The sequence below is a fragment of the Canis lupus genome, chromosome 18 (genome assembly GCF_048164855.1).
Source record: "Canis lupus baileyi chromosome 18, mCanLup2.hap1, whole genome shotgun sequence".
Lineage (NCBI taxonomy): Eukaryota > Metazoa > Chordata > Mammalia > Carnivora > Canidae > Canis > Canis lupus.
In genome coordinates this window covers 12,046,157-12,063,616 of record NC_132855.1, presented here as the reverse complement: position 1 = coordinate 12,063,616, position 17,460 = coordinate 12,046,157, and the positions used below count along the sequence as shown (strand labels likewise).

At 38.5% G+C, this 17,460-nt stretch overlaps 2 long non-coding RNA genes across 3 annotated transcripts in view; one reads left to right on the top strand and one right to left on the bottom strand.

Annotated features, from left to right (window-relative positions):
* The window catches only part of LOC140608663 (uncharacterized), a 32,148-nt gene extending 16,507 nt beyond the window's left edge, over positions 1-15,641 (bottom strand). The window contains exons 1-4 of the long non-coding RNA XR_012010636.1: positions 15,208-15,641; positions 10,827-10,942; positions 3,778-3,865; positions 1,699-1,841 (exon numbers count right to left, since the gene is read on the bottom strand). This is a non-coding gene — a long non-coding RNA (uncharacterized lncRNA). The remainder of the gene's footprint in view (positions 1-1,698; positions 1,842-3,777; positions 3,866-10,826; positions 10,943-15,207) is intronic.
* LOC140608665 (uncharacterized) overlaps positions 1-17,460 on the top strand; it is a 306,107-nt gene that overhangs the window by 83,816 nt on the left and 204,831 nt on the right. The gene's annotated exons all lie outside the window — the stretch shown is intronic.

Here is a 17,460-nt window from a genome sequence, read left to right as displayed (position 1 = left end):
CTGAATACCTTCCTGTTCTTTAACCTTACCAAGTTTATGTACAGCTCAGGATTTTTACAGGTGTCATTTCCTTTGCCTAGAATTCTCCTACCCTATATCCTTTCCTGACTGTCTTTTTTTTCTTTATTTAGATTAAGCTCAAGTGTCCTGTCTTAAGAGAAACCTTTCCTGACCGCCCAATCTAAAGAGGTGCCTCCACTCCCTTACTCTTTTTTATTGCACTAGTAGTGTTTTAGTTACACACTTATGTAGGTGTGTGTTTTTTTGTTTGATGTCTATCCCCCTCAACTAGTTAGTTAGCTCTAGGAGAATAGAGACATCGTCTTGTTCATCCTTTTATCCTCAGTGTATAGAACACTGCTGAGCACATGACTCAATAAGTATTTGTTCATTAAGTGAATGAACATATGTACATCCAGAGACTGCTTCTCCCTCTTCAGACCACTTCCAACTGCTGAATGTTTTGTTCCATGATTTATCTCTCTTGCCTCCGAGGAACATCCCATCTCCCTCCTCTGAAGAAGAGCTGTTGATGAGGAGTAGGTCTGGCCACTTACTCCTTCAGGATCTAAGTTAGGATTCCAGTTGGGTGCCTCCTGTCCATAGTCTGATTTCTTGCAAATAGTGATAGTCTGGTTTCTGAGACATGTTGGTGTCAAAGACAGAAGATTGAGCTGTGAAAATCAGTTGGGTTTGTCAGGAAAACATAGCTGAAGCATGAAGCAAAATTGGGCGTTGGGATTTTGGTGGGTGGGAATCTGTGCTGAAGAAACCCGTATTGTGGGGAGTCCCAGTGAGAGTGGACTGGATGAATTCCAGCGTTGGAGTATGGATTCCTGAGGCCATTCCCTACAGAAGCAGAACATGTATTTAATGTTGCAAATTTAGGTTTGTTTAAGGAATCGTAATGCAAAAAGCTTTATGTGGAGTTTCAGCCTCCCTTTGGGACTTGCCTCAGCTGGGTTTTTCATGCTCTCTCTGCATCTTCCTTGATGAGGAAGATCGCTTTACTTCTTTCTACAGTAATACCTATATATTATCTCTAAAGTATTCTTCAAATTTTCTGTCCTTGAACAACAGAGAAATGTGCTGTTTCATAATCAGATTTTCAGAGTGAACCTTGGACTCAGTTTCCAGGTACACTTAATCTTCCTGACCAAACATTGCTTGCTTGTGAGAGATCTTGTCCTGCCATCTGTAGGACATATTTGAGGCAATACACAGAGATGTCCCTTAAGAAAGCCCAGTACACATAAATCTGAGCTCAGTGAACCCTAACATATATATATATAAGAAGTGATTTTGTTACAAAGGAATAAATAGTGGATACTACTAATAATTCAAAATAATTAACTTAAAGGAATAAGATAACAAAACATATTTGTGCCCTAAAATAAAGAAACTGTAAACAAAAAGCTATCACCCCTCCTAAATAAGCATATTTATGAGCATCTCTCAACTCAACCAGAGACAGCGATGAATTCTGGTTGGATTCATTAGTTGACAAAACTATTGTTTGCTTAAGGCAGCAGTAGAGATGTAAGTTTCCCTCACTTCTTACATAGAGAAGTATCACCAGAATTAGTAATTCCAAAATGCTTCTTTCTCTGCACCAAGCTTTATCATTTGTGCTGCCAACAGCCGTGTGGGTGCTATTATGCCTGTTTTACAGATGGGGAAATGGACAGAATAACTAACCTTTTACAAATGTGGCTAAAGCTTCATAAAGTAAGTCTTGCTTTTTGAATAATGGTTGTACCTCTTATTTCAAATTGAAAGCCCAGCAGGTTTTTGACATCACCAATTTTCCCAGTGAGAAGGGAGCTAAAGCAATGATGTGTCTGTAGAAGTATGAACAAGAACTGTTACCTTAGAGTTTTGTAGAAATGGAAAGATGCAAGAACACTGACTTTTGTGGTTGTTCTTGATGTGTTGGGGAAGTCTATGGACAATTTTGTGTATGCAAGAGTTTGACTAAGAAGTGTGAATTTACTGTGTTGTTCTGCCCTCAGAAATATGTTTGTACTTCATTTTAGCCTCTCACTCTCTCACTTGCTCTCTCCTATTTTTTAGTGACTTTGCTTTCTGACTATGAGCTGTTTGGCTGAAATTCTCTAGGCATGGCTATATTAAATAATTAGATTAGTGACAACAACAACAATATCCAGGGGAAAAAGACTAAAATAGAATGTCATTAATTACTGTTAATGTTTTAATAGTGATTTGTGTTCATTCAGATGAAAATTCTTACACAGTTTGAAAATGACCTTTGAGGAAAAAGATAATTTCTATAACACAGAAGATATCTGTGGCCTCCCAAACTTCCTAAATATTTGATAGAAATTTAACCATCTATTTTTCCTGAAGTGATAACTTGAGAAAATGTCTCAATTGATACATCTAATCATACCTCATACAATTGAATTCTTTTAAAAAGTGTTGGAGAATTCTGGAAAATTTCTGGAACCATTAGCATTTAGTATACTTACAATTTTAGAGAAAAAATAAATATTGATCTTTTCCTTGGAATTTACCTGTCACAATTATTTAAAAGCAATGAATCCATATATTCTGAGGAGAGAGAAATAGCAGGTATTGGGAAAAGAGAGAGTTATGTTGTAAGATTATGTTTCTTTGATTTGAGGATTAATTAGAGAAAATGTTGGAAGGAATATGCTCTTATTAATTTATGGAATATTTGGTAAACAAGTATTTGAAGCATGGGAAGAAAACAAGAAAACTTCAGGTGTATGGGTATTGAGTCTGTTAAAGTGAGTTCCTCAATGGAAAAAATGCAAAGTGATATAGATGACCAGGGGCCATGGAAACTCTTGGGTGAGTGTCAGAGATAATTGGGAGGAAGAATGCCCAGTAAGAGAGTTGACCAGTGATGGTGATGATGTAAGGGTAAATTCAGCCTCTAAGCATGCTTTTAATCCAGCTAATAGACTAAAAATGCAGAACATGAATTCAGGAGCATAGCTCCTCTGAATCAATTTCTTGGTAGCTGAAATTTGGGTGAATCACACTGACCTTCCATAAATGCTTTGAGATGTATCTATGCTTAAATATAAAATGACATTAAGTCAAGTATCACCTAAAAGCTAACCAATCCTAATAAAACATAAGTGTATTTGGTGTCTTAATCTGTTTTCATTTTTTTTTTTCACTAAACCAAGGCTTCAATTCCACTCAGAAGAAGAGTAAGATGACTAACTTATTTTTAAATCCAATGATTAGAAGTGATATTTCCTTTTTATAATTCAGCAGCAACACTCCGTGTTGCTTTCTGGGCAGGTTATGATATTTTCTTCTTATTCGAATTTTTCAAAATCAAGGTATTGATTTCATCTTGTAACACTAATATATTGTTGAAATGAAAAAGGGATTAATCTCATGAAACGGCCTAAGAACTGTGACTCAGAAGCCAATCTGATCTAGAGTTTGGGGAGAGCACTATAGTGAGAAGAGATCCTTTATAAAAGTTGCAAGAAGGAAAGAGGGAAGCTCTACTACCAGCTAACTTACTCTCTAAGAATAAGCAAATATAAATAAATAAGTAATCAGTGTGCTGAATTATATAATACATAATTAAATTATAAATATATATGTATTATATATATAATACATGTGTAAACATATCCATAACATTCAAATAAATAGCCCATTTTATGTTCAGAATTTTGATAGAGGCCTTGGGGGGGTATAAATAAATAAGTACACCATATTTCAGGGTTCTTGTCCTCATCAGAGCCGTACAAACTGATTTCTCATTACCTCTGCAACTCTCTCCTCTGCTTCAGTTCTGTGACTTTGATTCCCAATTCTCTTCTGTAGGTAACAAAATTAAGGTTTCTCTAGATCTCTGAGAATTAAAAAAATACAATCAATATGTAATTATAAGAAATAATATGCTTCCCAGATTCAAATCTAAAAGAATAAACCAAGCTTAAATGTAATATAATCAATGGTATTAACATCTCTAAAGGAAGAATTTACCAACAGAAGCCAGCAAGAGCATGAAACCAAAGAAAAATGAGGAATAAGAGCATCATCTTGGAGAAAAATTGCTTTGAAATTGCCTGGGGTTCTGGTCCGTAAATCACGTATGCATATATAGACGAGACGGAAGCATCCAGCTCTCCATGCTCGCTATATTAGCCACGGAAATTGTACAATTAGTTATCCTTGTTCTGATTCTTTACACTAAACTCTTGACTCTAATCTGGCTTCCCATAAGCTTTGCCCCAATGTCAGTATGATATCTGACCCAATGGGCTGATATGTCTCTTATTGAAAAGACATTCTTTGGCATTCTGGCCCATACTTCAATATTTTGTGAAACTGGTTATTGAGACAGGTTTCTGAGAGATTGAGCAGCTGATAATTGATATTCTCTAATGTGTAAAATTGAAGGTCTTGCTCTGATCTGTGGGGCTCTCACTAAGTAAATGCCATCACAGGAAGCTCTGACTGGGATGCCAGGTGCCTGGGGTTTTTGCCAGTAGTACTTTTTTGCTTAGCTTACCTCACCTTTCAAATTACAATGCCTGACTTTGTGCTTCCCATTCCCTCTTCATGGTGCACTTTCTTCTATCCATCCCAATCTGACCATAGAGGTGGTGCAGGGTTTACACCTAATGGAGCAGTGGTTCTCAGCTGTGGCTGCTGATTAGAATTGCCTGGGGAGTTAAAAAATTTTTAATGCCAAGCCTGCACTCCAGACCAATTAAATCAGAACCTAAATAGAATGGAGCCAAAGTCATTTCAGTGTGCAGCCAAAGTTCAGAACTACTGCTTTAGAGAGACTGTGAATTTATAAAGCCCACCTGAGTTCGCCTTTCTCCCCAATTCCTTTTGTACCCCATCTATTTTCACACGTCTTTGCATTTTTTTTTTGTCTTCCTAGTTTGAAAATATATTCCTTGTGGTCATGGAATTGTTTCTTACATGAATTTTACATATAATTTGTTGAGTTACCTCTTATATACGTGTTTTGGATAAATACTGGACATAGAGTCTATCTTACTTACAATAAACCATTCTTTTCCTAGGTTGCTCAAGCATATTTCAAAGTTGGTAGGATACAATCCACATTCCTTCTAATTTGGTCATCCCAATCTGTCATTTTTGGCATGAGTTGTATGGGAGAATGTGTGAATGTGTGTATGTGTGCGTATAAATCGAATTCTGTTGAAATTCCAAAGCAACATATTAAATAATAGAGGGAAAATTTGATTTTGTTATCTTGTATTACTGACAGCCATTTTTCATGATCCTGTTTTTTTCCACTCAGTACAATTCAGAAACTTATATTTTTATTAAAATGTATTAATGTGCGTCATCAGCGTGTCATTTAAGCCCTAGGATGATATCCTAGGCAAGCGAGGCTAGTGATTTAACTATATGATAATATGCTTTTATATCCCACATATGAAAACCAAGATTATGACATTCTGAGTTCATGAATAGACCAAATAAGGCTGTAGCCTTTTAATAAAAATGTCTGTCTCTAGATTTCAGCAGAGCTCAGATAAGTTCACATGGTGACTTGGCCCACATCTTTTTTCGTTAATGTAAAAGGAAAAGTTTAACAAACTCTTTTGGAGCTGCTTCCCACTTTCGTGTTTTGCTCTGAATACAACATCAAGGTTTTAGGGGTATGACTAAAGGGTGACTTTAAAAAAATGAAGATGTTGAGTGAGTAAATGCAGCTCAACCTGGTAGTTTTATTCCCCCCTTTGTTTTCCTTTTTTTTCCCCCTCTTTACTATGACTCATGGTGAATCATAGTTTGACAAACTACCGGATTAACTATTTAAGAATAGCATGGTATAAGCTGGAGGTATTTATCATTTTTCTAGGATGAGAACCCTAACAAAATATCTAATTAGGACTTTTTAAAATGAATTAGACTGGAAAATTATATCTATTTTTCCTTGTAGAGTTTTGTCGGGGAAGCTGGTTACTGATTCTTATTCTCCTATGTACTATGAGCTACTTAGTGCCCATAAAATAATGTCAGAGTCTGCTTTTAAGGAAAACATCCTTTCAAAATGGAGGGGTTAAAGAACTTTGAATTGCTCACATGTGACTGACAAATTGCTTTAACCTTTAGCTACTCTGTATTACTTCTGACTCACTAAAGAATCCAAGCCAAGACTGAAGAAAGGACTTCATTTTATTCCTGAAAGAAGCAACTGCATGTGAAATGCTTTTAAACTTAACAGTTAGGAATATTAGCATTAGATGTCAGGCAGTGCCTAGTACATCTAGATTTCCTTTATGATAAAGTGTGATATTTCATGCTAGAACTCGGAGTGTATGTTTCTTTAAAATCGAGTCCACCCAGGTGTCACTTTCCGGGCTCATTCCAGAAAGAGGCACCTTGAGGAACATTTTATTCTTTCCCATTTGTATCCCTCATGTAACAGCACTCTTGTTGATTAAAGGTAATTTGACAAATGGAATTTAAAAGAGGATTATTAAAACGGCTAGCAAAAAATGCAGCACCAGGAATTCTGGAAACCTACAGAAACGACTTCTTAAATGTATTCTTTAATAATTTATATTTGACATTTAGATTCTGAGCAGTTCCTGACTGAGAAGAGAATTGGAACAGAGACAATATGTTGCCTGAGATCCTACTTAGCTATCTGCATCTAGATAGCCATGTTATAATTAGAGTAAATTCTGGGGGTTGCATGGCAATGAGAAACTCTGAGCAGTAGACACACTTTATGCTAATAGGGATTGCATTGTAATCCTGTGTGAGCGTTGAGATCAGTTCTGATTTAAAGCTACAAGTTGTTATTTATTATTGGTCAGGATTATATTGGTGGCAAGAAGCAGAGACACTTCTCAAGTGTGCTGAACACAAGTAGACTCTCTCCTAAGAACAGGAGTCAGGAGGTCTGGATTTCACTAGGGTGGCGGTTTTAGATTCAAGACTGCTCATGAACCTTAATGGCAGGAGCTCATGCATCTTTCCTTTGTGTGTAACCATTCCCGGGACTGAGCTGCACACCAAATGTCTGCTGCTTTCTGGCTCCTGGTCCAGCTGTGCGTCAGCAGGATCAATGGCGTACTGTCCAATTAAGCAGGGGCAATGGGTAGGAAATGATTTTGTGATTATGTGGCTGAGGTACGATTCCAAAACACATTACTATCAAACATGTTACTGGGAACAAAGGAGGAATGAGTCCGGAGAAGAAGTACTGTGGGGGAGACGGTGTCACGTTCAAGTTTGTCTGTATTGAACAGGAGATGACTATAGATATCCAAGGGGGCATATGTAAAAAGGCATTTGGTTGATTGAATCTGAAGCTCAGGGCAGAGGGCAGGGCTGTAGAACTAGCTTTTGTTGTTCTTAGCGCATAAGTAAGAGTTCAGATCATTAGCTCAAATGCAGCTACCTGAAAAGGGCATATGGTGAGAAAGGCAGGGTGCAGAAAAAGTGAGAAGAGAATAAAACCCTGTTGAACATCAACTTTTAAGGAACAGGCAGAGGAGAGGCAAAAATACACACGTAAGAGATAGTAATAGAATAGTCAGAGAGGGGGTAAAACCTAGGAGAGAATAATACCATGGAAACCAAGGATATACAATTTTAGAAAGGATTGGGTCTCTATCATTCTCAAATGGGACAGAAGGGACCAGTAGTATAAGAATAGACAATTGACAGTTTTGACACTATGAGGATTGTTGGTTGCCATTTCTAGAGCAGTTTTTGCAGAGTGGAGGCAAGTGTGGGGTGGGTAGGAGGTGAAAACCAGCTTTTCGTGGTTGGGAGAAAATGGGAATGGGAAGCGAGGATGTGGAGATAGTTAGAATAGAATATTTTTCAGAAACAGCTGAACAGAAAGTAAGCACAGAACTAGAGGTAGGGACCAAGCAATGATACATTTTTAGGACTGAATAAATCTGGGTACATTTATTAGCAGGGGTAGGAGACTGGAGGGTACAAGAAGATCAAAGGTTTGAAAAAAAGTTATGGTACTAATGAAGCTAAGAGACAAGTAATGTGGAGCAAGATTCCACATTCTTCTCCTTCTTCTTTTTTTTTTTTTCAATGTAGGCAGTTTGTTTTGGCAGGTGTTGAGAGTGCAAAACAGAAACTCATCCAGAGAGATGGGAAAGGAGATGGGGCATGGCTCTCCATCTCCAAGCGAGGATCCTACAAGTGGGCCAGCAGAGTGGGAGCACTTGGCTACAGCCATTTTGGGCCCCTTCAGAAAGCAAGCTCCCAAACAAGAACAAGCTCCCCAACATAGGGGAAGGGAACAACTCTCAGAAGTGTCAGAAGGGGCACGGGCCATGCCTTATCCCACACCACTTTGCACCTGTCCAGTACACACCTTGACAGCTCAGAATGGGAGGGTGTTAGGGGACTGTGAGTTAGGTACAAGTAAGGGATTATAAAGAATATATATGTAAAGTGTATTGTCTAATTATTTGTTTATTTGTTTATTTATTTATTTTCAAATTAACTTTTAAATTGGTTTAATGTTTATTTGTTTATTTATTTTCAAATTAACTTTTAAATTGGTTTAATAGGTCATTGCTATCTGCCCCAACTCTATGTCTCTGATCTCCTATTATTGTAATGGCATTTCCTTTCTTTTACCTTTTTTCTTACCTATGTTTTTTTTTTTTTTTTTTTTCCCAAGCAACAATGCTGTTGGTATAATGATGACAGGAACACTTGAAATCCCCAAACAGTTTATTATAAACTATTTTTAAACTTCTTTTAACCATTTGGATCTGCCTAATATTTTAGTGAAATTCATAATACAGTGTCATTGACTGGCTTATGTTTTATCTCTCCTTTCTTGCTTACTTCCAGGAAAAAAAAATTCTAATGAGAAAAAAATTTCTGACATTTCCTTCAGCAAAAAAGATTTAACAAAACACTCTCCACCTCCCCCAACTCCTACCAAGTGCTTGAAGTGCCCTACACAGCAGGAAAATTAAAGTATTTATGGTCAGGGGCTTTCTGCAACTTAAAAAAGTTAACCACTTCCTTCTGATGTTGGAGATTCCAGACTGGCCCTTCCCAGTGGAGTTCAATCACACCATGTCAGCAAAGTGTGAGAGCTGAGACAGGACTCGGAAAGACATAGCATGGGACATTTATACAGAATGAGTTAAGGAAATGTAACCATGTGCCATCTGGCCACAAAATAATTTACAGTCTCAACACAAATTCCTGATATTACACCTTGGATTCCTTGAGACGTGAAGTCAGATATAACAGTTAATTATTTTTTGAAGTGTTTGTCATTAGCAGCCTCACTCAGCTATGCATGTTGTGATCAAAGCTCTAAGGATATCTGTAGACTTGTAACAGCCAACATCTCTCTTTTTCTGTTCAAGAAGAGAAAAAGAACTCCGTAGCTCAACCCAACATCCTGAATGTTTCACATCTACTTCACTTGGTGCTTCTGAATTGAAAAATTGATGACAAATAATATATGCATTGTTTTCACTGGGAAGCAGTTACTGAGCTCCTCTTTTTTATACACAGAGTACTCAGAATTAAAATTTTAAACTGGGGAAAGATAAAAACCTCAAGTAGTATTTGAGCAGAGCAAAACTGCTGAGAGCAGGAGATGCAAATAATAAAGCCTTGAAAGCATTCTGCAATGTTGTGAAGAGAAGGAGGGATTAAAAATAGGTTCTCCTATCAGACAAACAGATTGGAATTGGGCAGTGAGGCTTGACATTAGGTTCAGACACTTGCTAGCTAGTGACAATGGACAAATGGTAGAGGTCTAGGAGCCCCAGTCTACCCATCTGCAAATGGGTGGCTGTGAGTTTTAAATGAAATGTGAAATGATAAGCATGGTGCTTGGCCCTTGAGAGATGTTTAATCAGTCATTATAATTAAAAAGAGATCCTTAAGGGATATACATGAAATTGAAAGTGGGTCTGATGAATAGACTGAAAATTGTGTATGTTAAAGACAAGCTGAGAACTGCGGATGGACTGAAGGGAATGTGGATGTGCTCTGAGTGGGGGAAGCTGATCACTGGCAGCATTAGGGAGGAATAAGTATGCTCACCTCTCTTTAACAAGTGATGCACTTTTTCAGGTTAGCTCAGGGAGTGAGAACAATGGCTACGTGGAAAGTTTAAGAAAATGCACGTGTTCCTCCACTGCCTAATTTCTCCCCCATCCCATCTTAAAAATATCATGGAATTAGGTAGGACTGGGTAGGGTCCTGAAATCTGTACATTCAACATGATCCTCAGTGGGTGTGATTCCTTAGTTCACATACCACTGGGTTAGGCAGTGAGGTCTAGAAGTACAAAGCTAGTTTAGAGAATCTCTATGTGGTGATGATTTAAAAATATCTGGGGAGAGTGGTCTTGATGCTCTCTGAAAATCTGAAATAAAGACTATGGACCCCTTTTAAAAAATGGAGTCTGTACCTACTCATGAAAATTTGAATACATTTCAAAGTGTTCATTTACCTTTGAAGCTCAGCCACACCAGGCTAAAGAAAATCCACTGTAAGTCATTATTTATGGAAACAGAGCTCTTTGTGGCACAGATAACAACGAGTCAAATAAAAGGATTCTTTCCACTGGTTCCTAGTGGGCTGTGACAGCGAGAGCTAGCTCTTCATCAAAAACTTGTGTCCTTGCTATTATAGTGTAAAACCGTTGCTGGGAAACAACTTCATTTGTCCCAGACTCCTTCACATCTAGGTGTGGCCATGCCAATGGCCTTGCCAACAAAATATGAGCAGAACGGACATGTGTCACTTGCAGGAAGAGAGGGTCAAGAATGAGACACACCTTCTCCATCCACTCCTTTTCTTACCTGCTGTCTGGATGACCACCTCTGGGGTAACCTTGGAAATCACATGTTGAACGTAGGAGAGCAGTAAATTGGATGGAGGTTGGGTCTTCAAACACTGCTCCCAGGAATTCGGGCAGCTGATTCAAGAACACCCATTTTGTTTTTGCATGCAGGAGAGATAAATTGATGAGTTAAGCTGCTGAGATTTCAGCAGGTTTTTGGTTTGTAGAGCAGCCAGTGTTAACCTAACTGACCACTGTAAGACTTTGGAGCTACTGAGGAGGGTTGAGCCCTAGACCACTACTTGAGAAATGACTGGCAAGCATATAGTCTTCTGGCATAGGTCAGTAGGTTCAATTTCCCCTCTTGTGGGCAGTGAATTTCATAGACGGTTCACTGTGAAGTAAGCAATGAGTGAAGCCAGTGGTGGAGCTAGGTCAGTTACTTAATTCCTCTGACTCCTCTCCTCTAGGATAAGATGTGTTTTCAACTCACTGTGTTTCATTCCGGCAGGATGGTTTGGGACACTTAATACTAGCCTCAGGCCTAATGGCAAAGGAGGGAAAGATCTCTTTTTGCTTCTATTTTCAGCACACAGTCTATGCTTTAGCTTTCCCATTTAGAAAACAGGGCCGATTCTCTCTCTTCTTGTTTCCTAGGTATATATGTTTTAGGAGTCGAAAGAAAGATTTAATGCTGCTGTGGCAGAGACTTCTAGATAGTCCCCAAATCCCTGTTCTTCTTTTCTTCATGAACAAACAACTAGGCTCATTTCCCAGCCTGTCCTGCAGTTCGATATAGCTATATGACTGGGTTCTTTAGCTCATAGAATATGAGTAGAAGTGATACATGCCACATTTTTTCCCAGCCTTGAAAAATCTTCCAAGTGTGATTTTTCGTGCTGTTTTTCCCTTTTTGACTGGCTGGGAGGGAAATGGGCATGAGAGCCTTGGAAGCTATGTATTGAAGATGGCAAAGCCTCTTGTCACTTTAGGTCCCTGAATGACTGTGAGGAGGGCAACTCCACTGATCTGATCACTTGCCCAGCAAGAAATAAAGTCCTGCTGAGTTTGAAGCAATATACGTTGTGGCAGTTGGTATTTCTCTAACCAATATAAAGAATAACTAAACTTTGGACCATGCATTCCTCCTCAAGATCCTTCAAAAGGTTATAAATAAGTAAATATAAATATATGTCTGTGTGTATATAAGTAATGGATATGTATTTTATATATAAGATATTTACACAGTTACAGTACACACACAATTATGCACAAACACACATGAAAGGAAAACATTGGTGTTATTTTAATTGGAATGACTGGAATATAATAGTAAGAACAATTGGTAGATACTCTAGAGACCTGGTTTGAGGGGCAAGATAATTGCCATTGGCGAAACCCCTTATCTTAGATGAGACCCCATTTTTTTTAGATTATTTATTTATTTATTCATGAGAGACACAGAGAGAGGGGCAGAGACACAGGCAGAGGGAGAAGCAGGCTCCACACAGGGAGCCCGACATGAGACTCGATCCTGGATCTCCAGGATCATGGCCTCTGCTGAAGGTGGCACTAAACTGCTGAACCACCCAAGCTGCTCAAGACCCCATTTTTAATGGGAATAAGGAATGGCTTTGAAACAGAAGTGGCTTTTATATTTTTCTCTTTTTTGGCAGTGACTTGTTTGTTCAATTTAAAACTCAGAGGAGATTAATGTTAGAATTGTTTCTTTTGAAAGGAGGGTGGAGGGCTGACTCCCAGCAGATTAGATTAAGGAAGGCTCCGTAGAAGCTTCCTAGAGGACCACCCCCAGCATATTCTGGAATATCTTCAGTTACATGAGCCCTAAAGTTGCTTTTGGATATAACCTATTCTCATCCTCCTAGAAAAACACAAGTTTTTCCATTTTTTGTTTCCAGCTGTGTTTAGTTGACAAATAACACTGTGTTCTGCTTCCACTTTCCTTTTTGATTAATAGTAACCTAACTAGGCTGAACTGATGGGATTCCACTGATATTTTATCTTCTTTTCCAAGGGACTTACATTTGAAAACAAGTTCCCAGGAGTATGACCAAATTGCAGTTTAGGATCTGTGTCAACACGTTTGTAATTGCTTTTGTAGAAGAATCTTTGATATTTGCTGTTAATGATGGAAATATTGTTACTGTCCCTTTGAGCTTTGAGTTGAATTTTATTCCTCTGAGTATGTGTGTTTGTGCTGTGTGTGGATGTGTATATGTGTTAAATGGCTAATATTTATGGCAGTGATCAATGATACATTTGATTAGGGTCCTCTTTTAGCTCTGTGGTGAGATACATCCATTTGTTAGCTTATAGTTTTAAGCCTTATTCTAAAGTATTATTAAATGAAAAAGTTGACTGATTTTATCAGTCAGTGTCCCAGCAGGAAACAGATGGAATACTTAAGTGGAACAATAAACAGGGGTGGAGTTTTTGGAGGAGTAAATACTTGAGAGCTAGTAATTGTGGAGTGCCATCACTCACTGTAGGACGGGAGAGGCAGAATGAACAGAAAGGTGGACAGCTGCCTGAAAGGAGCTGTGACTCATGGTTGAGGGATATCGGTAGCTCATAGCTATCTTGCAGGAAGGGGATGGCATCCTCCCCAAAAGTGTTGAAGAGAAGGATAGAGGCTTGATTGGGAAAGGCAAACAAAATATCTAGCCCAGTGGCCATTAGTTTTTGTTGTGATATTTCAGAGTATTTATAAAAATGAGGGTAATTATTTCTCAGCATTAAAGATCTCATCCTTTATTTAAAGATGCTTTATTATATGTGAGACCCTTCTTAATTATAAAAATTCTTTGTCCAGTATCACAACCAACAGTCACACGTGGCTACTTAAATTAAGTTTCACTGACATTCGATAAAATTGTAAATTCAGTTCCTCAGTGACACTAGCCACATATCAAGTGCTTGTTAGCTTCACATAGCTAGGGGCTATTGGATAGGCTTCATGTAGCTAGGGACTGTTGCATCGGACACCACAGCTGCAGGACATTTCCACCATCGCAGAAAGTTTTGTGGGTGAGCGTTCTTCTAGTTATTTCATTGTTAAATTGCCTGATTTCATTTTGATTCAACATGAAAGTAATATGACTTTGGTGATTCATTTTGCCCAAAATTCTAGGCCTCAAATGTATTATTTTAGTATTAGAAATTAAAATATCTTACTATGAATGAGTTGGAGTTATTTGAATGCATGCAAAAAAAAAAATCAGCTCTGGCCAACTCAATCAAAAATGGAATATATCCGAAGGATCTAGTGGAAACCTAGAAGTGGAGTGGGAGGTGAGGGGAGGCTGAAGAACCAGGAGTACAGAAAACCAGGAGTTAAGGAAGTGAGGGCTCTGAGATGGGCTCCTTACATGCCGAATGAAACTCCAGCCACTCCTGTTTTTACTGCTCACAGAGAGGGTCTAGTTGACCACCTTGATTGGCAGGAAGTGGGCACTTTGATATATGAGTCCTTTAAGGCTGCACACAATGAAGAAAAGGCCATTCTCCAAAGTAATTCTAGTTTGATAGTGCCAAGAAAAGGGAGAATGGATGGAAATATTCCCAATCCCTGAAGCTGTTTAGTATAGCTCACTGTTTGGCTACTTAACATCCGTGCATATCCTTTCCATGCATATAGCGTGCATTCTAAGTGGAGGCAATATTACTCTCAAGGGGGCAAAATTGGTTCTCAGGGGGAAGGAATATTTGTGGTAGGCTTTTGTCCTCTCCCCCTCCAAAAAGTACATGTTCTGATCCCCAGGATATGTGATTATGTCACCTCACTTGGTAAAAAGGGACTTCACAGAGGTGACTAAGTTAAGGATTTTGAGAAAAAGAGATTATGCTGCATTATCTGAGTGTGCCCAGTGTAATCACAGGGTCCTTCTAGGAGGGAAGCAGGAGGCTCAGGGTCAGTAACAGGAGACGTGATGACACAAGCAAGAGATTCAAGGAAGTTACGCTATTGGCTTTGAAGGTGGAAGATGGAGCCAGAACCAAGGAGTGCAGGTTGCCTCTAGAATCTAGAAGAGACAAGGTGATGGATTCTTCCCTCGAGTTTTCAGAAAGAACAGAGTCCAATATCTTGATATTATCCCAGTAGAACTGACTTTGGACTTTTGACCTCCAGAAATGTAGGAAGAAAAAATTACACTTTAAGCTGCTAAGTTATGATCATTTGTATAGGAATAGAAACTAAATCCAATATTCCAATGGTTTGTGGCTCTCCGAAGCTCAACCCTACATCACAAAATCTTATTCCTTACTATTTAACTTCTCTCATTAGGGAGAATTTAAATTAAATTAAATTTTTCTCCTTGGGGGAGATACTAATAGAAGATCGAGAAACACTAATAATAGAGTTTCAAAAATGTTCCTACCTCTTACATTGTTTACGACCTAAACTATGTTCACTCGTTTCCCTGCGGGAGACAGCCTGACGTTGTGGCATGTCCCTGCATTTTAATCTGTGTGTGAGATATCTCGGTGGTATATTCTGTTCCTCGTGGTTACTCTGTGATCCGTCCATCCTGATATGACCCACATTACGGACTAAATGACAAGGTTAATCCCCCATCACTAAGCGTCAGTTATGGTATAGGTGAAAGGCACCTGCAAAGAGAAAGGCAATTACTAAAGAATGATGACTCAGCAATGAAGGGAATATGAGTGAGGGCTAGAGTTTTTAGTTCTTGTACTTAGGATTTCTTCTGCGCTACCCATTTACAGTTCCCTTTGCCTGTGGTAGGGGTTGTTTACCTGGAACATGTATGTTCCAAATATGCCTTCTTTAAAAGTCTAAAACCCTGGCCATTGATTCTTCATGGCTGTTGATTCACTCTGTTACCAGCTTTATCAGTGTATAAACAAAGACAGATATAGCCAAAAAGCCAGCACATGCTTAATGTGTGTGGGTTCAGACATATGCACACACCTTGAAACCATCATCGCAATCAAGGTAATGATCATATCCGTTAATAAGTTACCTTGTATCTCCCCTTGCCATTGCCCCCCATTTTTTTGGTAGAGAGACTTAATATAAGATCTATCCTCTGTAATTAAAAAATATATTTTATTTACTTATTCATGAGAGACACAGAGAGAGAGGCAGAGACATAGGTAGAGGGAGAAGCAGGCTCCCTGCGGGGAGCCCAATGCGGGACTCAATCCCTGGACCCAGATCTCCCCCTGAGCCAAAGGCAGATGCTCAATCACTGAGCCACCTAGGTGGCCTCTTAATAAGTTTTGAAGTGCACAATACCCTGGTGTTGACTATAGGCACGATGTTGTACAGTAGATCTCTAGAACTTGTTCATTTTGCATAACTGAATTCAATGCCTGTTGAACAATAACATCCCATTTCCCCCTCCCCTATCTCCTGGCAACCACCATTCTGTTCTGTTTTCATGAATTTGCCTATTTTAGATAGCTCTTAGAAGTGGAATCCTACAGTATTTGTCCTTCAGAAACTGACTTATTTCATGTAGTATAATGTCTAGAGATGAATATAATGTTCATCTCTATTCTTGCAATTGATAGGATTTCCCTCTTTTCAAAGATCGATATTCCATTTAAGTATATATGGGTATCCCCCACTTTTTGGAGGTTGGCATTACAACACTTCACCTTTATGAAAGACCTACATTGGTACCTGATTTTGCCAATGGAAAGAAATCTAAAAAGGATTTTCACTTTTTGGAAAAAAGGTAAATAGTGTCCAGTGCTTGTTTTGCAGTGAGCCGTTATAAAGGCAGCTCAGATCCCGAGAGTGGCCCCACCAAGTTCCTTCCCCAAGAACCACACTCAGCATCTCAGCATCAAGCTGCCATAGCTCTGAACTGTGTCTGTGAGCATCTGTGCTTTATCTCCATTTATTTTGTATATCCATTAACAAAATATGTCCTAAAGTATCAGAAAAGCCCAGGAGAGGTTATTTTGGGGGTGCGGGAATGCTAAAAAATTCTCCCATATGAATTAGTGGAATTGCTTCTTTGCTTTATGAAAGGTTTCATAGGAATGTTCTATTTATAATGAGGGAAAACTGTGGTACATTTTTTAAAATTCATTCATCTGTCAATGGATATTTGATTTGTTTCCATATCCTAGTTATTGTGCATATTGTTCCAACAAACATGAGAGTGAACATATCTCTTCAAGATTTGACTTCAATTTACCCAGAAGTAGGATGGCTGGGTCATATGCTAGTTCTGTTTTTAATTTTTTTGAGAAGCATCCATTCTATTTTCCATAGCAACTATACCACATTACATTCTCACCAATAGCATATAAGAGTTTTAATTTCTCCACATCATTGCCAATACTTATCTTTTCATTGTTGTTGATAACCGCCACCCTAACAGATATGAGGTGATATTGAGTTTTTTACCTGCATTTCCCCAATCATAAGTGATGTTGAGCACCTTTTCTATACCTGTCAGCCATTTATAGGCCTTCTTGGGAGAAATGTTTATTCAAGTCCATTGCCCATTTGAAAAATCAAATTAATTTTTATCACCTAGCAGGATTGTAAAAGAATGTGTCCCAGGGAATTACCTGGTTCCAGCCATTCTCCCTGAATGCATTTAATAGTAGTAACTACTTTAGGATCTTGGTCAACAAGATCTTTTGCCTGT